The sequence below is a fragment of the Zea mays genome, chromosome 1, assembly GCF_902167145.1.
Source record: "Zea mays cultivar B73 chromosome 1, Zm-B73-REFERENCE-NAM-5.0, whole genome shotgun sequence".
Classification (NCBI taxonomy): domain Eukaryota; kingdom Viridiplantae; phylum Streptophyta; class Magnoliopsida; order Poales; family Poaceae; genus Zea; species Zea mays.
This window is the reverse complement of record NC_050096.1, coordinates 295,766,401-295,788,245: the sequence shown is the minus strand read 5'-3', so window position 1 is coordinate 295,788,245 and position 21,845 is coordinate 295,766,401.

The window sequence follows — 21,845 nt, the reverse complement described above, 5'->3', positions numbered from 1 at the left end:
ATCGTCGTAGACCCTCGTCCTTGGGGAACCGTATTCTAAGTCTGTGGGCAGGATAGCCTCAGCCCCATAGACTAGAAAGAACGGTGTGAAGCTCGTGGCTCGGCTCGGCGTTGTCCTCAAACTCCAGATCACCGAGGGGAGTTCCTTCATCCATCGCCTGCTGAACTTGTTGAGGTCGTTGTAGATCCTCGGCCTGAGCCCTTGTAGAATCATGCCGTTGGCACGCTCTACCTGCCCATTCATCATGGGGTGAGCTACGGCGGCCTAGTCCACCCGGATGTGGTGGTCCTCATAGAAGTCCAGGAACTTTCTACCGGTGAACTGGGTGCCGTTGTCGGTGACGATGGAGTTCGGGACCCCGAAGCGATGGATGATGTTGGTGAAGAATTCCACCGCCTGTTCGGACCTGATGCTGTTTAGGGGTCGGACCTCAATCCACTTGGAGAATTTGTTGATGGCGACCAGCAGGTGCGTGAAGCCCCCGGGTGCCTTCTGCAAGGGACCGACGAGGTCCAGACCCCACCCAGCAAACGACCAGGTGATGGGTATTGTTTGCAGAGCCTGAGCGGGCAGGTGGGTCTGCTTTGCGTAGAATTGACACCCTTGGCAGGTGCGTACAATCCTAGTGGTGTCAGCCACCGCGGTCGGCCATTAGAAACCCTGTCGGAAGGCGTTTCCACGAGGGCCCGAGGTGCTGCGTGATGACCGCAAGCCCCCGAGTGTATTTCTTGCAATGACTCTTGACCTTCGGCGATGGATATGCATCGTTGGAGGATGCCTGAGGGGCTCCGGTGGTAGAGCTCCTTTTTGTCACCCAGCAAGACGAACGACTTGGCACGCCGCGCCAGTCGCCGAGCTTCGGCTCTGTTGAGGGGTAGCTCTCCTCGATGGAGATATCGCAGGTATGGGGTCTGCCAGTCTCGATTAGGCGTGACCCTGTTCCACTCTTCCTCGACGCGCAGTGCCTCACCCTCGGGGGCCGAGGGTGTCTCGGGCAGGACCGAGGCTGCCTCGGGCTGAGCCGAGGGCGCCTCGGGATGGGCCGAGGGCGCCTCGGGCAGAGCTGAGGCCTTCTTGGGCTCGGGCATGTCGTCGGTCTTGACGGAGGGTTGATGTAGGTCTCGGGAGAAGACGTCTGGAGGAACCGTTGTCTGCCCCGAGGCTATCTTAGCCAGCTCGTCCGCAGTCTCGTTGTATCATCGAGCGACGTGGTTGAGCTCGAGCCCGTAGAACTTGTCCTCCAGGCGCCGAACCTCGTCGCAGTAGGCTTCCATCTTCGGGTCGTGGCAGTGGGAGTTCTTCATGACTTGGTCGATGACAAGCTGTGAGTCGCCGCGAGTGTCGAGGCGTCGGACCCCTAGCTCGTTGGCGATGCGCAACCCGTTAATCAGAGCCTCATACTCGGCCACGTTGTTGGACGCCGGGAAATGGAGGCGCAGCCCGTAGCGGAGGTGCTTCCTGAGGGGTGAGATGAAGAGCAGGCCCGCGCCCGCTCCTGTTTTCATCAGCGACCCATCGAAAAACATGGTCCAGAGTTCCGGTTGGATCGAAGCTGCTGAAAGCTGGGTGTCGACCCATTCAGCCACAAAGTCCGCCAAGACTTGGGACTTGATGGCCTTCCGAGGGGCGAATGGGATTGTCTCGCCCATGATCTCCACCGCCCACTTTGCAACCCTACCCGAGGCCTCTCGGCACTGGATGATCTCCCACAGGGGGAAGGATGACACCACAGTCACCGGATGAGACTCGAAGTAGTGTCGCAACTTTCACCATGTCAGAATCACCGCGTACAGCAGCTTCTGAATTTGCGGGTAGCCGATCTTGGTCTCGGACAGTACCTCACTGATGAAGTAAACCGGCCTCTGGACGGGCAGTGCGTGCCCTTCTTCTCGTCTCTCGACCACGATCACGGCGCTGACCACCTAAGTGGTGGCGGCGACATAGATCAAGAGGGCTTCTCCGGTAGCGGGGGGCACCAGGATGGGCGCGCTTGTAAGGAGCGCCTTCAAGTCTCCGAGGGCTTCCTCAGCCTTGGGGGTCCAAGTAAAGCGCTCGGTCTTCCTTAAGAGGCGATACAGGGGCAGGCCTCTTTCGCCGAGGCGTGAGATGAAGCGGCTCAGAGCCACAAGGCATCCCATGACCCTCTGTACTCCTTTCAAGTCCTTGATAGGCCCCATGTTGGTGATGGCCGCGATTTTCCCCGGGTTGGCCTCGATGCCCCGCTCGGAGAAGATGAAACCCAGGAGCATGCCTCGGGGGACTCCAAAGACACACTTCTCGGGATTGAGTTTTATGCCTTTCGCTTTGAGACACTTGAATGTCGTTTCAAGGTCAGAGAGGAGGTCGGAGGCTTTCCTCGTCTTGACTATAATGTCATCGACGTAGGCCTCGACCGTTCGACCAATGTGTTCTCCGAACACGTGGTTCATGCACCTTTGGTATGTCGCACCCGCATTCCTCAAACCAAATGGCATGGTAACGTAGCAGTACATGCCAAAGGGTGTGATGAAAGAAGTCGCGAGCTGGTCAGACTCTTTCATCCTGATTTGGTGATACCCTGAGTAGGCATCGAGGAAAGACAGGGTTTCGCACCCAGCAGTGGAATCCACGATTTGATCGATGCGAGGCAGAGGGTAGGGAACTTTCGGACATGCTTTGTTTAGACCGGTGTAGTCTACACACATCCGCCATTTCCCTCCTTTCTTTTTCACAAGCACAGGGTTGGCTAGCCATTCGGGATGGAATACCTCTTTGATGAACCCTGCAGCCATCAGCTTGTGGATCTCCTCGCCTATGGCTCTGCGCTTTTCTTCGTCGAATCGGCGCAGAGGCTGCTTCACGGGTCGGGCTCCAGCTCGGATATCCAATGAGTGCTCGGCGACTTCCCTCGGTATGCCAGGCATGTCCGAGGGACTCCACGCAAAAACCTCGGCGTTTGCGCGGAGAAAGTCGACGAGCACTGCTTCCTATTTGGGGTCGAGCTCGGAGCCGATCCGGATCTGCTTGGAGGCGTCGTTGCTGGGGTCGAGAGGGACGGACTTAACCGCCTCTGCTGGTTCGAAGTTGCCGGCGTGGCACTTCACATCTGGCACCTCCTTGGAGAGGTTTTCCATATCGGCGATGAGGGCCTCGGATTCGGCGAGGGCCTCGGCGTACTCCACGCACTCCACGTCGCATTCGTACGCGTGTCGATACGTGGGGCCGACGGTGATGACCTCGTTGGGGCCTGACATCTTGAGCTTGAGGTAGGTTTAGTTGGGGACGACCATGAACTTGGCGTAACATGGTCTCCCCAACACTGCGTGGTAGGTTCCTCGGAACCCGACCACCTCGAACGTGAGGGTTTCCTTTCGGAAGTTGGAGGGAGTCCCGAAGCAGACGGGCAGATCGAGTTGTCCAAGGGGCTGGACACGCTTCCCGGGAATGATCCCATGAAAGGGCGCCGCGCCGGCCCGGTTCGAGGACAGATCGATCTACAGGAGCCCGAGGGTGTCGGCGTAGATGATGTTGAGGCTGCTGCCTCCGTCCATGAGGACCTTGGTAAGCCTGATGTTGCTAATGACGGGATCAACAATGAGTGGGTACTTCCCCGGGCTCGGCACGCGGTCGGGGTGGTCGTCTTGGTCGAAGGTGATGGGCTTGTCAGACCAGTCTAGATAGACTGGCGCCGCCACCTTTACCGAGCAGACCTCCCGGCGCTCTTGCTGGCGGTGTCGAGCTGAGGCGTTCGCCATCCGCCCACCATAGATCATGAAGCAGTCATGGACCTCGGAGAACTCCTCTGCCTTGTGAGCTTCCCTCTTGTCATTGTCGGGGGCCCTGCCACCTTCCGCCGGTGGCCCGGCCTTGTGGAAGTAGCGTCGAAGCATGATGCACTCCTCAAGGGTGTGCTTGACGGGACCCTGATGATAGGGGCACGATTCCTTGAGCATCTTGTCGAATAAGTTGGCGCCTCCGGGAGGTTTCCGAGGGTTCTTGTGCTCAGCGGCGGCGACAAGGTCTGCGTCGGCGGCGTCGCGTTTCGCTTGCGACTTCTTCTTGCCCTTCTTCCTCGCGCCGCGCTGAGCGGACGCTTCAGGGGCGTCATCCGGCTGGCGCCTGTGACGGAACCTCCCAAGTCATTAGGCCCACCTACAGTTGTCCTTGTCCAACAGACATCAGACAACCCTGTAGATGTTCCTGAATCACTTGACAAGTTCGGTATCTTTTCTTACCTTTCCAGGAACGTTTCACCCGTCTTGCAGACATTACAGAACATCGGAGATATCGAAAAGCGGAAGTGATTACATAAACTTACATTTATTTAAAAAGTAAGATCAAGTTGCTTATTACAGACCAGAGTTATAAACGAGTGCTGAGTAGTATTATTACATAACCAAGGGAGGCAAAACTCCTCCCGAAAAGTCTTTACATAAAAGTTTCTTATGGAGGACCCTGTCCTCCCGCATCTTCATTCTTGTTTTTCCTCATGTGGAACCACCTTGGTACAGAAGCAACAGAAATCTGCTGCTTCCTCACCTAAAAACAACGAGGGAATAAACCCTGAGTATGGAATTACTCAGCAAGTCTTACCCGACTAAAGAAAAGACTCTCAAGGGTATGCTGGTTATAAGGGAGTCAAGGTAAGGTATCTCAAGATCAAAGACTCTGTTGTTGCATAAATGCTTACTAAAAGTGGATCCTTAAAAATCCAGTTTTATTGTCAAGTTAGGTAAACTTACCTACATCTAGAGTTCTTTCTAACCTAGTTCAAACACTTATCCTGAACTAGCCAAGTTCTTAATTCTTCCTTCATCTTCACTGGATTGCTACGTGTAAGTTAGTGACCAAGTCTTCATAACCGCGAAGGTACGACGATCCGAATCGATTATACTCAGCTGAGGATCTCCAATCACACGACATATGTAGCACTTAACCCTTGCATATGTCAACCCGCCACCGGGGTTCTTAAGACCAGATCAGGTTCACGCAAACCGAGAGCACAGATACACCACCGTCCAGCCTCTTGCCACGGAGGGTACACGCTACTCTCGCCACCGCTCCACGCCCATTTTGTGTTATCTTATTCTGGCCTTAGTTTGCCCGAGGCAAGGCTTACCCATGACGAGGCATGTGACCAGTTAAAGGGTCCTCGGTCATCAGGCCTACATTGAGACGGTCCTTAATCGACTCAGACGGAGACACTACACCAAGACTCTCTTCTCGTGCAAGTCACCCGCCCGGTCTCAGCTTAATCATTTAAACCCAAAAACTTGGTACCTGCCAGAGGTACATCTTTTCCGATGTTGAATCCATCACGGCCGTGATGGATTCACCATCAAGTTTTATTTTCAAAAACATCCCTCCCACTTTGCCAATCATCTTTTGTAAAACAAAACCTTTTGTTTTTGCTAAAGCAATACTAAGCATAGTAAAACCTTTTGTAAAACAGGGTATCAAGGGAGGTAATCAAAAATCAAGGAAAGTAATGCAGGGATTGTTTAAGCATTCAACTCCTATCACCTAATGCATCAATCAAGTGAGAAATATTTTAAAAACATCAAGGAAGGTGGCAAATGCACCGGGGCTTGCCTTCGTTAGTAGGTGAGTCAGGCTCAGGCCCACAGATGTCAAAGTAGAGACAAGACCCTGCCTGAGAGTCCGAAGGTGGTGGTGCCTTCTCTTCAGTCACTTCAATTTCTTCTTCGTTTTCTAAACATAACCACATATATGTATATAAGAATGAATGCCATGTAATGCTCATGAGAGTGCAAAGATAATAAGAAATTATCTAAGGTCTCGAATACAATTTTCCTTCACGGAACTCCGAGAACTTAGGGTTTCCGGAGTCAGTAAAGGAGTTCATAGAGCAGGGGTGGGGAGTTTTGGGTTCTAGTTATCAAACAAGGTCCAAATCAACCCAAACTCTACCCAAGGCTTCTAAATAATATATAGAACTCATATAAAAAGTTTGGACATTTTTGGAATTACCATATGTTTTCTAAAAATCCAGAACTAATACTTTAAACTACTTTAAATGCCTTAAAATTCCTTATTTAACCTAAAAATCATGAAACTATTTTTATTAAATACTATGGAAAATAAGAAGTCTAGGAAAATTGGTTTGACAATTTTAGGATTTTTCTACAATTTTCTATAATTGTTGGAGTTCTGTTGGAAAAAGAAAAAGAAAAAGAATGAATAGTTCCTGGGCCGATTTCAGCCCAGGCAGCCCAACACCAGAGGGAAAGCGTGCGCGCTCCCGCGGGGAAGACTTTGCAGAAGAGCCCTCAGGGTTTAGGCTAATTGGAAATGAGTTTGGTCACTGTTGCATTAAGTCGCTGACCGTTTGCAGAAAAGACCCCCGGTTTCTATTTCTTCGTAGGGGAAGGTCCCCGACGTCGTGGAGCACGGCCGAGCTCCGACGAGCCGTCTGGACCGGCCGATTGGGGCAACGACTAGGTTCTCCGAGTAACTGACACGCAATTGGAACTACCTTGATCATTTCCCCCAACCCAATTTCATCTAAGGCCTATTGGTTTGTTCGGACCACAGTGACCAAGAGTATCATGGCAAGACAGCCATGTTCCCGGCGACCAGAGGCTACTCCATGCAATTAAGCGGGTCGATGGGCATCACAGGCATACGAGAGCACTTAAATAAGGTTTGAATCGGGCAGAGTTTTACCAGAACCGGCTGGCCACGGTGAACTTGGTTTCACGATGTTCTTCGACTGATTTGGGGGAAATATGAAATTGGAGCTTGCTGGTGATCGGCTGGGAGCAATACTAGACGTGGGGGTGCGCAATGATGTTGCGAAGCTAGTCACGGGCTCAATTTATAGGCAGCTTCGTCGGTGGCACTCAATTTGAGCGAACAACGTGGCGGCCGGAGATAAGAAAGGAATCTGGCGCCGTGAGTCCGTGTCCTCTGTCGTGGCGAGCTCACCGGCGATGATTTAACGGCCGTAAGGGGTCACGGTGACATGATGGAGAGGCAGAGCCACGTGGAGGGCAACGGCGAAGGCTTGACGGCGGTGAGACCCTTTATCCACGGGCGGTGAGCAAGGGGGGAGGAATTACGGCTGGCCGGGGTGGCATCCAGCTCACCGGCGGCGAGGATTCTTACTGGGCTGTGCTTATCTGATGACCACGGCGCACGAATCACGGCGAGCAACGATCAACGGCGGTAGGCCACCGACGACGAGCAGGGGTGGAATCGGGATCTTCTGCAGTTAACACTTACTGTACCATGAAGAACACCCATCAGATGAACTGACAGGGCGACTTGGAGTACAATTTTCTCCAGATTTTGTGTAGTGACCAGGCTAACTCTCTGTACCAAAGTTATACATCTATAATCCATCTTCAACTTTGCTACAAGGCTTATCATCAAATAGTCAACGAAGCCCATTCAAAAGCGAGCTCAAAGTTCATCCCATCACACTGTCACTGAAAATTCAGTCCAGGGATTGCCTGACAGCCCGACTTTGAGACTAATTATCTCTGAATTTTTCTTAACAACTAAGCTCACACTCATAAGCAAAGTTGTTCACCTTTGTTTAGTCTACAAGTTTGATGTGGTGACTTAGGGCAAAAGCCCTATGATTACAAAGTTATAAGGCTCCAAAGTTGAGCCAACTACACTGAAATTCAGACTTAGACTATTTGGGACTTAAGAGTGATTTTTGCAAATAGACCCAAAACTTAGGGTTTAACTTGCAAATTCACATATGAGTGACCCAAATGACTCAAGATACTTATTTAACTTGGTTTTTGCACTTTAGTCCAAAAGTAGACTAATTTTGCACATAAGCCCCTAGGGTTTGGTTTTAGGGTTTTCCAAGGTTCCAATTAGGGTTTTTGGTATCCCAGGGGTATAAATGTGATTCAACTTTATTCTTGGGATCATTTTATGACCTTTTTCTTAAGGCTTTTAGGTTTTCTCAACTTGGGCTAGGTTTTTCCCCTTTAAGCCCTATTTAGGGTTAAGTTCCCTATCTAGGGTTCTATTTGCAAAATACAACTTGTTTGGAATTTTTACCTAGTAAATGCACTCTAGGTGTGTCAAACATATGCAATGCTAATGTTTATGATGCCATGCTCAAGTTTTAGTTATAGTAACACCAGGGGTGTTACATTCTTCCCCCCATAAAAGAATCTTGTCCCGAGATTAAAAGTCCTAGGGTGAGTAATGGAAAATGAAATGTGTCACATTTTTATTTCCTTATTTTTGGTACAAGGCAGGGGGTGGTGTGGGGTTCACTCTTTATTACAACAACTATACATACTTTACAAATTACATGAGGCTAAAAAGCCTGGGAAATTCTTATCTAAGAAGTCTTGAGTTTCCCACGTAGCCTCTTCCTCCGAATGTTGGTTCCACTGTATCTTATAGAACTTGAGAGTTTTTCTCCGGGTAACCCTGTCCTTTTGATCCAAGACTCGAATAGGGTGCTCAGAATATGTCAAGTCCGGTTCAAGGACAACATCTGTTATTTCAACGGTTCGATCTGGTACCCGAAGACATTTCTTCAATTGTGACACATGGAACACATTGTGTACAACAGACAAGGTTTTGGGGAGCTGAAGTCGATATGCTACTGGCCCATATCTTTCAAGTATCAGGAATGGACCAATGTACCTGGGTGCAAGCTTCCCTTTAACCCCGAAACGTGATACCCCCTTCATCGGTGAAACCTTCAAGTAGACATAGTCCCCTTCAAGGAAATACAAGGGCATTCGTCGTTTGTCTGCATAACTCTTCTGACGAGTTTGGGCTTTCTTCATATTATGAATTATTTTCTGAACCTTTTCTTCGGTCTCTTTCACCATATCAGGCCTGAAGAAGTACCTTTCCCCTGGTTCAGACCAATTTAGCGGAGTACGACATCGTCGTCCATATAAAGCTTCGAAGGGTGCCATCTTGATACTTTCTTGATAGCTATTATTATATGAAAACTCCGCTAAAGGCAAGCATTCATCCCATTTTTGTGAGAAGTCCAGGACACATGCTCGCAGCATATCCTCGAGTATTTGATTAACCCTCTCAGTCTGTCCACTTGTTTGAGGATGATAGGCCAAACTGTGGAGCAGCTTAGTACCCAGGGATTTATGAAGTTCTTCCCAAAATTTGGATACGAATTGTGGTCCATGATCCGACACTATAGTCTTTGGAACCCCGTGCAAACTGAGAATGCGAGCAATGTATAATTCCGCATAGGTAAGAACCGGGTAAGATGTCTTGATTGGCAGAAAGTGAGCAATTTTCGTGAGCCGATCAACAATAACCCAAATAGAGTCATACCCTTTTGCGGTCCTGGGCAATCCCACAATAAAGTCCATACTTATGTCTTCCCATTTCCATGTCGGTATTGGTAGAGACTGTAATGGACCGGCAACTTTCAAGTGTATGGCCTTGACACGTCTGCAGGTGTCACATCTAGCCACATAGCGTGCAATCTCGATCTTCATTTTCGTCCACCAATAATGTTGTTTCAGATCTTGGTACATCTTAGTGCTTCCGGGATGAATAGAATAGCGACTAAGATGTGCTTCATCAAGAATTTGCTGGCGGACCTCTTCATTCTTTGGCACCACTATGCGGTTATTAAACCATATAATGCCTTGATCATCTTCTTTAAAACATTTGGCCTTTCCAGCCCTTATCTTCTCACGAATGTGTTTCATACCCTCATTATTCCTTTGAGCATCAATTATCCTTTGCAAAATGACTGACTCAAGCTTTAGCTGGCTTAAAGCTCCTTGTTGGATCATTCCCAGGTTTAGCTTCTCCATCTCCTGACATAAGGTATTGTCAGAGATCTTCACCGTAAGACAGTGACAGGAAACCTTACGGCTCAGTGCATCTGCCACAACATTGGCTTTGCCTGGGTGATAATGAATTTCCAGTTCATAGTCCTTAATAAGCTTAAGCCATCGCCTTTGTCTCATATTCAACTCTGACTGGGTGAAGATATACTTCAAGCATTTATGATCTGTATAAATGTGACAGATATTTCCCAGCAGATAGTGACGCCAAATCTTCAGGGCATGAACCGCAGCAGCTAGCTCCAGATCATGAGTTGGGTAATGCTCCTCATGTCGGCGCAACTTCCTTGAAGCATATGCAATTACTCGGCCTTCTTGCATTAATACACAGCCGAGCCCACTGCCTGATGCATCACAATATACATCAAAGGGTTTGGTGATATCCGGTTGAGCCAATACCGGAGCAGTGGTCAATAATATCTTCAATTGTTCAAAAGCTTCTCCCACAACGTGCGAGGGTCCGGCTTCCGACCCGACAGGATCCATAGGGGCACTGGGATGTAGTTGCGAATACAGTACATGGACTTCCTCATGTAGTGTATTGCAATATGCCTGCAGATTGTCAATGGCAGTGCTAAGTTCGTCGACTCGAGCTCGAGCCTTTGCTGCCTTAGCCCAAGCCACTGAACGAGACTGTACCGCCCAGTCGAGCGCTAAATCCCGATCAGCAAGCTGATCCTGCAGACGGTGGATGTAACTTCTCAACTCGTTTATCCTGTCGCCATCCGTGACCCACATGTTGGTCCTGCGTTGCAGTTCTGTTTGAAGCTGATTCACGCGGGCTTCGAGATCCCTAATTGGATCGTTGCTTCCGCCACTACTATCCTCATCCCGTGGGGCAAGTTGGTGACGAGGTACTCCAATTGGGCCTGTTGACTTACGTGCGGTCTTCCTCGTGCGCGGCGGCATTTCTCTAGGGGGAAAATTTTATTAGTATAATTCTTAGCATGATGCATGTGGAATCACAGAATCAACCTTAGTTGATTCATACCTTCTATACATTGCACTCCTCCTATCTGGTCTTTCATATAGATTCTTCAGATATGGGGGATAAGAATAGAAGAAATCTTTCTAGGTGAGTTTTTAGAAAATCCTTTTGAAGATGCCTCATAATATCTGCAAAGAAGGGCTTCGCTCCGATACCAGCTGTGACGTAACCTCCTAAGTCATTAGGCCCACCTACAGTTGTCCTTGTCCAACAGACATCAGACAACCCTATAGATGTTCCTGAATCACTTGACAAGTTCGGTATCTTTTCTTACCTTTCTAGGAACGTTTCACCCGTCTTGCAGACATTACAGAACATCGGAGATATCGAAAAGCGGAAGTGATTACATAAACTTACATTTATTTAAAAAGTAAGATCAAGTTGCTTATTACAGACCAGAGTTATAAACGAGTGCTGAGTAGTATTATTACATAACCAAGGGAGGCAAAACTCCTCCCGAAAAGTCTTTACATAAAAGTTTCTTATGGAGGACCCTGTCCTCCCGCATCTTCATTCTTGTTTTTCCTCATGTGGAACCACCTTGGTACAGAAGCAACAGAAATCTGCTGCTTCCTCACCTAAAAACAACGAGGGAATAAACCCTGAGTATGGAATTACTCAGCAAGTCTTACCTGACTAAAGAAAAGACTCTCAAGGGTATGCTGGTTATAAGGGAGTCAAGGTAAGGTATCTCAAGATCAAAGACTCTGTTGTTGCATAAATGCTTACTAAAAGTGGATCCTTAAAAATCCAGTTTTATTGTCAAGTTAGGTAAACTTACCTACATCTAGAGTTCTTTCTAACCTAGTTCAAACACTTATCCTGAACTAGCCAAGTTCTTAATTCTTCCTTCATCTTCACTGGATTGCTACGTGTAAGTCAGTGACCAAGTCTTCATAACCGCGAAGGTACGGCGATCCGAATCGATTATACTCAGCTGAGGATCTCCAATCACACGACATATGTAGCACTTAACCCTTGCATATGTCAACCCGCCACTGGGGTTCTTAAGACCAGATCAGGTTCACGCAAATTGAGAGCACAAATACACCACCGTCCAGCCTCTTGCCACGGAGGGTACACGCTACTCTCGCCACCGCTTCACGCCCATTTCGTGTTATCTTATTCTGGCCTTAGTCTGCCCGAGGCAAGGCTTACCCAAGACGAGGCATGTGACCAGTTAAAGGGTCCTCGGTCATCAGGCCTACATCGAGACGGTCCTTAATCGACTCAGACAGAGACACTACACCGAGACTCTCTTCTCGTGCAAGTCACCCGCCCGGTCTCAGCTTAATCATTTAAACCCAAAAACTTGGTACCTGCCAGAGGTACATCTTTTCCGATGTTGAATCCATCACGGCCATGATGGATTCACCATCAAGTTTTATTTTCAAAAACATCCCTCCCACTTTGCCAATCATCTTTTGTAAAACAAAACCTTTTGTTTTTGCTAAAGCAATACTAAGCATAGTAAAACCTTTTGTAAAACAGGGTATCAAGGGAGGTAATGAAAAATCAAGGAAAGTAATACGAGAGCACTTAAACAAGGTTTGAATCGGGTAGAGTTTTACCAGAACCGGCTGGCCACGGTGAACTTGGTTTCACGATGTTCTTCGACTGATTTGGGGGAAATATGAAATTGGAGCTTGCTGGTGATCGGCTGGGAGCAATACTAGACGTGGGGGTGCGCAATGATGTTGCGAAGCTAGTCACGGGCTCAATTTATAGACAGCTTCATCGGTGGCACTCAATTTGAGCGAACAACACAGCGGCCGGAGATAAGAAAGGACTCTGGCGCCGTGAGTGCGTGTCCTCCGTCGTGGCGAGCTCACCGGCGATGATTTAACGACCATAAGGGGTCACAGTGACGCGATGGAGAGGCAGAGCCACGCAGCGGGCAACGGCGAAGGCTTGACGGCGGTGAGACCCTTTATCCACGGGTGGTGAGCAAGGGTGGAGGAATTACGGCTGGCCGGGGTGGCATCCAGCTCACCAGCGGCGAGGATTCTTACTGGGCTGTGCTTATCTGATGACCACGGCGCATGAATCACGGCGAGCAACGATCAACGGCGGCAGGCCACCGGCGACGAGCAGGGGTGGAATCGGGATCTTCTGCAGTTAACACTTACTGTACCATGAAGAACACCCATCAGATGAACTGACATGGCGACTTGGAGTACAATTTTCTCCAGATTTTGTGTGGTGACCAGGCTAACTCTCTATACCAAAGTTATACATCTATAATCCATCTTCAACTTTGCTACAAGGCCTATCATCAAATAGTCAACGAAGCCCATTCAAAAGCGAGCTCAAAGTTCATCCCATCACACTGTCACTGAAAATTCAGTCCAGGGATTGCCTGACAGCCCGACTTTGAGCCTAATTATCTCTGAATTTTTCTTAACAACTGAGCTCACACTCATAAGAAAAGTTGTTCACCTTTGTTTAGTCTACAAGTTTGATGTGGTGACTTAGGGCAAAAACCCTATGATTACAAAGTTATAAGGCTCCAAAGTTGAGCCAACTACACTGAAATTCAGACTTAGACTATTTGGGACTTAAGAGTGATTTTTGCAAATAGACCCAAAACTTAGGGTTTAACTTGCAAATTCACATATGAGTGACCCAAATGACTCAAGATACTTATTTAACTTGGTTTTTGCACTTTAGTCCAAAAGTGGACTAATTTTGCACATAAGCCCCTAGGGTTTGGTTTTAAGGGTTTCCAAGGTTCCAATTAGGGTTTTTGGTATCCCAGGGGTATAAATGTGATTCAACTTTATTCTTGGGATCATTTTATGACCTTTTTCTTAAGGATTTTAGGTTTTCTCTACTTGGGCTAGGTTTTTTCCCTTTAAGCCCTATTTAGGGTTAAGTTCCCTATCCAGGGTTCTATTTGCAAAATACAACTTGTTTGGAATTTTTACCTAGTAAATGCACTCTAGGTGTGTCAAACATATGCAATGCTAATGTTTATGATGCCATGCTCAAGTTTTAGTTATAGTAACACCAGGGGTGTTACAGCACCCCTGAGGCTGCTTGTCCTTCTGGAAGATGGCCTCGACCGTCTCCTGGCCAGAGGCGAACTTGGTGGCGATGTCCATCAGCTCGCTCGCCCTGGTGGGAGTCTTGCGACCCAGCTTGCTCACCAGGTCGCGGCAAGTGGTGCCGGCGAGGAACGCGCCGATGACATCGGAGTCGGTGATGTTGGGCAGCTCGGTGTGCTGCTTCGAAAATCGCCGGATGTAGTCCCGCAGGGATTCTCCCGGCTGCTGGCGGCAGCTTCGGAGATCCCAGGAGTTCCCAGGGCGCACCAATGTGCCCTAGAAGTTGCCGGCGATGGCTTTGACCAGGTCGTCCCAGTTGGAGATCTGCGCAGGAGGCAGATGCTCCAGCCAGGCTCGGGCGGCGTAAGAGAGGAACAGGGGGAGGTTGCGGATGATGAGGTTGTCATCGTCCGTTCCACCCAGCTGGCAGGCCAGCCAATAGTCCGCGAGCCACAGTTCAGGCCTTGTTTCCCCCGAGTACTTGGTGATGGTAGTCGGGGCCCGGAACCGGGTCGGGAACGGTGCCCGTCGTATGGCCTGGCTGAAAGCTTACGGACCAGGTGGTTCGGGCGAAGGGCTCCGATCCTCCCCGCTGTCGTAGCGTCCCCCACGCCTGGGGTGGTAGCCTCGGTGCACCCTTTCATCGAGGTGGGCTCGACGGTCGCGGCGATGGTGCTCGTTGCCGAGGCGGCCCGAGGCCGCAGGCGCTGTGTCCCGCGTGCGCCCGGTGTGGACCGAGGCCTCCCGCATGAATCAGGAAGTCGCAGCGCGATGCTCCGGGGGGTATCCCTGCCTTCGGGAGGCAGAGCTTTCGGCCCGTCGGACCACGACATCCTCCAGGAGATTCCTGAGTTCTCCCTGGATACGCCGCCCCTCGGTGGTGGATGGTTCTGGCATCGCTCGGAGCAGTATTGCTGCTGCAGCCAGGTTTTGGCCGACCCCACTAGAAGCCGGGGGTAGCCTTGCCCTGGCATCGTCGGTGATGCGGCTTTGGACATCCTGGGCTAGATGACATACTTCTCCGGCCGGTGCTCGTCCTGCCCGCTCCTGCCCGATGTTCTGTCGGAGCTGCACAAGTTGTCCTGCTTCCTCGTCGAGCCTGGCCTGCATCTCGCAGATTTGCTCGAGCTGTGTGTCCTGACCCCCCCGCAGGGACTGGGACCATAGCTAGCTCCCGAAGGATGTCAACGTGAGGCGCAGGCCTAGAGGGATTGCCGTCCTCCGGCATACCAAGGTGGTTGCCTTCATCGAGACCCTCTAGATCGACGTGAAAACATTCGTGACTTGGGCCACAGTCCTCGTCGCCGAGGTTGTGGCTATCATCGGAGCAATCGGAGAGGCAGTAGTCACATGCGGTCATGAAGTCCCGCATGGCACTAGAGTTACTGAGCCCGGAGAAATCCCAACCAGAGTCGGGCTCGTCGTCTTCCTCAGAACCCGGGGGCCCGTAGGTCAAGACGGCCGTCAATCTGTCCCAGGTTGACCACATATGGTACCCCGGGAGGTTTGGATATGCCTTTATGAAAGTGCCCACCGAAGCGGGGTCGCTTGGTGGGTCGAAGCTGAATTGAAAAGGCACCAGATGGGAAACGGGCGGTACCTCTTGATCGACGGGCGGTGACGGAGTCGCGTCGGGGATGGACTGCACCGTTATCTCAGGTTCAAGGCTGACGCCCAGCAAGTCCTTCACGAGCGTGCTAGCGTCGCCCGTCATATGCTTGGGGTTGGCGTGTTGCGGGGAAACGACGCTCATCTTCGTCTCAGGCGCGAGGCCAACGCCCGACATATCCCTCGTTGGGGCGCCGGTGCCGTCGACTCGCTCGACATCCGACGAGGTGCCGCCTCCTGCTTGGCCATGCCTGCCCCGTCTCCTCCTCTATCGGTGGGGAAGGTGACGGGACAGACCCGGATGTCGCTCTTCCGCCACGTGGGGAAGACGTCGTTGATTCCGCCACTGGCGGGCGGGCTGACGGCCGCCATTGTCGTTGTCGCGCGGCGGAAGAAGGAGTATCATGTCGTAGCTGCCGTCGAGGGACATGAACTCGAGACTCCCGAAACGGAGCTTCGCTCCGGGTTGAAGAGGTTGCTGGAGACTCCCCATCTGGAGCTTGACGGGAGCAGGCCCCTACCTGGCGCGCCAACTGTCGGCGTTTCGACCCCGGGGGGTCCCTGGACCGACGAGTAAATTGTCGCTGCGTGTCCCAGCCAGATGGGTCGGCACGAGACGGAGACTCAAGGGGGGAAAACAGTGAGGGGAAGCCCGTGGCCTCGTGTTGTGCTGCGCCCAGGGCGGATGCGCTTGCAGTAGGGGGTTACAAGCGTTCGCGAGGGAGAGAGAGAGATAGGGGGCGTTAGGCTGCCCGTTCTCCCGCGCGGTCACCTTTTTTGTATGAGAGTCCTGGACCTTCCTTTTATAGACGTAAGGAGAGGGTCCATGTGTACAACGGGGGTGTAGCAGTGTGCTAACGTGTCTAGCAGAGAGGAGCTAGAGCCCTATGTACGTGCCGATGTGGCTGTCGGAGAGGTGTTGGAGCCCTGTTCATGTGGCGTCGTGGCCGTCGGAGGAGTGCTTGAGCCCTGTAGAAGCACAGCTGTCGGGGCTGTCGGATCCTTGCTGACGTATCCTTGCTTCCGTAGGGGGCTGAGAACCATCGTTGTCATGGAGCACGCGGGGTGCCATCATTACTTGTTTTACCGGGGAGAGCCAGATGGGACGCCGGTCTTGTTCCCCGTAGCCTGGGCTAGCTAGGGGTAGGGTAATGGTGGCCTCCCCTTGTGGCGTGGTCGGCCCGAGCGAGGTGGTGACTCCTCCGAGGTCGAGGTCGAGGTCGAGTCCGAGCCCTGGGGTCGGGCGAGGCGGAGACCTTCCGGAGTCGAGGTCGAGTCCGAGCCCTAGGGTCGGGCGAGGCGGAGATCGTCTTCAGGAGTTGAGGCTGAGTCCGAGCCTGGGGGTCGGGCGAGGCGGAGGCCTTCTTCCGGAGTCGAGGCTGAGTCCGAGCCCGGGGGTCGGGCGAGGCGGAGATCGTCGTCCGAGGCGAGGTCGAGTCCGAGCCCGGGGGTCGGGCGAGGCGGAGATCATCGTCCGAGTTGAGGTCGAGTCCGAGCCCGGGGGTCGGGCGAGGCGGAGATCGTCGTCCGAGTTGAGGTCGAGTCCGAGCCCGGAGGTCGGGCGAGGCGGAGATCATCGTCCGAGTTGAGGTCGAGTCCGACCCGGAGGTCGGGCGAGGCGGAGATTCCTATGGCGCCCGAGGCTGGGCTTGGTTGCTGTCAGCCTCACCCTGGCGGGTGTCATAGCAGTCGGAGCAGCGCAGGCGGCGCTGTTTTCCTGTCAGGCCAGTCAGTGGAGGGGCAAAGTGACCGCGGTCACTTCGGCCTTGTCGACTGGAAAGCGCGCGTCAGGATAAGATGTCAGGCGATCCTTGCATTGAATGCTCCTGCGATCCGGTCGGCGGGCGAGGCAATCTGGCCAAGGTTGCTTCTCCGTGAAGCCTACTCGAGCTGGGCCTCAAGCGAGTCGAAGGTGCGCCCGTTGCTTGAGGAGACCCTCGGGCGAGGCGTGAATTTGCCTTGGTCTTCCGTTCCTGCCCGAGGCTGGGCTCGGGCGAGGCGAGATCGAGTCCCTCGAGTGGGCGGAGCCTTAACCGGAATTGCGCCCATCAGGCCTTTGCAGCTTTGTGCTGATGGGGGTTACCAGCTGAGATTAGGAGCCTTGGGGGTACCCCTAATTACGGTCCCCGACACCGGCGTTAACTGGCGCTGGGGGGCCACGCGCGAGAAATAGGAGAAGCTCTAGCCTATTTCTGCAGGCCTTGCAGAAGTTACGAGATGGGGCCTTGCCGCAACGGGGGTCGTCGCCGCTATCCATCGTCGGAGGGTGCTCCCTTTGGCAGAGCGGCCGTTGCGGCTTGCAGAGATGAAGCCGGGGGTCGATTTGGAGGGCTCGCGGATGTCCTCGACCTCCCTCCCCGCCGACGACCTCCTCAAGCGAGTAGCAGGTATGGTAGGGAAGCAGGACGCTGGCGCCCTTTCCCAGCCCGCGATGCGCCCCGACCGTGGGTATGTGTCCCTGGTAAGTGTCCGATCGTTCTTCTATTTTGCGCCGAGTTCTTCACGCCTTTGGTCCTTACTATCGGGATTTTTGTTCGTCCCCAGGGGCTGAGGATTTATAAACCCGTCCCGCCACCGGTCCCGGAGGACACGGTGGGCCGAGCCGCGCGGAGAATCGCCGCGGAGAAGGAAAAGGTGAAGAAGGATGTGAAAAAGGCCCGGGGTCGCGAGCGGATGCGGGCTCGGGATGCCTTGGAAAAGCTTCGTCGGAGGCAGGCGAGGGACGGGCTCCCGAGGGAGCCGTCGCTGGAGACGCCTGACGACGACGATGACGACGACGATGATGATGATGATGACGAGGACGATGACATGGCAGCCCGACTTGGCCTCAGCCTAGACCCGAGGCTGGGCCAGGGGTCGCCGAACCAGCCTCCTAGTGGGCTGGCACCATAAGTGCCTGGGGCCGGGACACCGAGGTCCCAGTCCGAGGAGCAGAGTTAGGCCGAGGGGGTACTTGACCCCTTGGCCAAGGTAACTGGGACGACTCCGGGGAATCAGGTCGATCTGCCTGTCACCCAAGAGCAAGTGCTCGTGCTGGCTGTACAGGAGGTTGGTCCCCTGGCCGTGACAACGCCTGGGCAGGCCGCCCCCTCGGCGCCTCGGGCGTCCGAGGCGGAAGCGGCACCGAAGCTGGCGTCGGGGCAACCCTCAGCAGCGCCTACGGGGGCTGGGGCCCGAGGGGTCTCCCCGCAAGCACGACTGGCCTTGGTCCGGAGCGGGTAAGTATATGAGAATACCTATGCTTTGGTTTTTTTCCCGTGTGTCTTGATCTTGCTCTCTCTCTCTCTCTTTCTTTCAGCAAGCGGAGGCAGGGCTCGGCTGGTCTGGCCCCCAGGAAGGCCCTTAAGACAGGGCTGGCCTCCGCAGCCGGTGCCGCGGTGTGCCATGCCGGTTGGCTGGCCTCCGCACATGGCGCCCTCGAGCGGGGGCCTAGGCAGCACGAGCTGCCATGGGGCAAGCCTCCCAGGCTAACCCCTCTGCCGGGGCGGCCATCATGCCGGGGGAGGCCGCTGACGTGGCCGCGGCCTCGAGCCCGGCTGACTTGTTGCCGGTGCCGGCATCGACTCCTGCCGGGGCTGTTGCTGATTCACCCGCAGAGCCGTCTGTCGCCGCCAATGTCGGGATGGCTGAGGCGCCGCCGCCCGTGGTCGTCCCCGACCTCCCCGTTCTCGGCCATGAGGAGAGGGTAGCCGTCGTTGCTGAGGTCGGCGATCGGAGGCCTGCTTCCTTAGCTGAGGAGAGGCCCAACACGTCGATTGCGGCGGTAGCTGAAGTACTGACCACAGGGGGACCCGACGCCTTGGTCGAGGTGCGCGCAGAACCGTGGCCTGTCTTGGGGAGCAGCGACCTTATCCCCGCGCGGCTCAACCTCGATGAGTGGTGTGGGTGGCCGCTCTGGTTCTGGAGCCATGCCACCTCGGACTCGGAGTCCCTCCTCTCCCTCGACGATGAGCTGGAGGAGAGAACTCGGGAAAATTTTCATGAGTATATCGAGGCGGCGACGAGGTCGCTTCGGTCGGCCATGGAGACCCTTTCCAGGGACGTTCCCAGGGTCTTCCAGGTAAAGATTTAGGTGTAGACCTTGCGTGCCCAGGGCACTCTTTGTAATACCCTGTTTTCCTCCCTCAGGAACTTGCGGACGTGAGCACCGCCAAGTCGTTGTTCCTCCGCCGCGAGAGAGACGTCTGGGATTCGTTGCGGTCCCAGAGGACCGTGCTTGCCGAGGCCAATGAGCGCCTCGCCCAACGGAGCACCGAGGTGGCGGATCTTTGGCTTCTCTGTGATGAGCTAAAGTCGGTGGCAGCGGCGGCGCGGGCAGAGGCGGCGTCGGCATGGACTGAGGCTTCGTCGGCCCGGTAGCAGGTGGCTTCCCAGGCCGAGGAGATGCAGCAGCGGCGGCTGGAGCTCGGCCAGGTCCTCGGCGAGCTAGACCAATCTCGGAGCCAAGCTGCCGAGGCTATGAGCCGGGCTGAGGCCCTTAAGGGTCAGCTGGCTGAGGCTGTGGGGCGGCTAGCCGAGGCATCCGCTCGGACCGAAGGTATGTGTTTCCCGCTTCGTAACTTTGACTTAGCTTCATTCTTCACCTCTTGTCTGAAGAATTTTGTTTGGCTGTCTGCAGGGTTAGAGATGGCTCTTAGCGAGTCCGTCAAGGATTGCAAGGCGCTTGCCCAGGCGGCTGAGCAGAAGGAGGCCGACCGCGTGGCCATGTCCGAGGCTATCTTGGCCTTTTGCTGGGCCTTCGGCCTCGATGACGTCCCCTCGGGTAGCTCCCCCCAGAGTCACCTGCGGGCCTTGGGCGGCCACGTGCGCGGCAGACTCCGCGGGGCGCTGCACCACGACATTAGGCGGGCCTTCGCCGTGCTCGCTTCCCACTACAACATGGATCTGGAGTGGGTCAGCGAGGGGTATTGCTTACCCGACGAAGATGAGGCTGCCTTAGCCGAGGTCCAGAGGCTCGACGCGGCCGTCGTGGGCCCAAGCGCGGTGCTGGCGTCCTCCTTCGAGGTGGAGATCCTCTCGCCCGAGTCGCCGTCTAAGGCCAGGCCAGATTCTGCCGAGGGTGGAAACGATGCCGAGGGCGCCGCTCCTCCCCCTACCGATGCCTGATTCCTGTAGGAACAGTTTGTCCGAAGCATGCGTATGTTTTTTGTGGCCGCTGAGGCCTAAACATATTTAGCGTTTGGATTATAAAGCTGCGTTTTCTTTCCTCTTGTTTCGAGCATTTGGACTTGTTCGTCGATAGCAGAATCGCTTTATCCGAGCGAGAGTTACTTTTCGAAGAAGGTGATGAGTGAGGTATCCGTATCCCAGAGGCGTAGGAGTCCCTCGGCTCGGTCGGCCTTGCCGCTTATGCGCTTTCTCACTCGTTTGTAGGATCCTGCTATCGATATAGTCGAAAGCACGAAAGTTGTTTTGGTAGAAAACTTTTCTGAAGAAAATTTTGACACAGAGGGGGTTCTCCCCTTCTAGCCCCCGAGGGAGGGTCGGGCTTTGCCGAGGCAAGGCTGATCCTTCCTTGATGGTTAGACTTTATTTATGTATGTAAAGAAAACGAGGAACATGAACGACTTGAAACATTTTAAGGGTAGAAGCGACGTAGCTGTTGGATGTTCCAAGCGTTGCTGTAGACCTCGCCTTGATCGTTGGCTAGCTTGTATGTCCCGGGCTTCAGAACTTTGGCGATGATGAATGGCCCCTCCCAGAGAGGAGTAAGCTTGTGGCGCCCTCGGGCGTCTTGTCGCAGCCGAAGTACCAAGTCCCCCACTTGGAAGTCTCGGGGCCGAACCCTTCGGGCATGGTAGTGTCGCAGACTCTAGACCACCGAGGGTAGCTCTTTCATCCATAGACTAGGAAAAACGGCGTGAAGCCCGTGGCCCGGCTCGGCGTCGTCCTCAGACTCCAGACCACCGAGGGTAGCTCTTTCATCCATCGCTTGCCAAACTTGTTGAGGTCGTTGTAGATCCTCGGTTTTAGTCCCTGCAAAATCATACCGTTGGCGCGCTCCACCTGCCCATTCGTCATCGGGTGAGCTACGGCGGCCCAGTCCACACGGATGTGGTGGTCCTCGCAGAAGTCCAGGAACTTTTGCCGGTGAACTGCGTGCCATTGTCGGTGATGATGGAATTTGGGACTCCAAAGCGATGGATGATATTGGTGAAGAACGCCACCGCCTGCTCGGACCTGATGCTGGTTAAGGGTCGGACCTCGATCCACTTGGAGAATTTGTCGATGGCGATCAGCAGGTGCGTGAAGCCCCCGAGTGCCTTCTGCAAGGGATCGACGAGGTCCAGACCCCACACAACAAACGGCCAAGTGATAGGTATTGTCTGTAGTGCCTGAGCGGGCAGGTGCGTCTGTCGCGCGTAGAATTGACACCCCCGGCAGGAGCATACA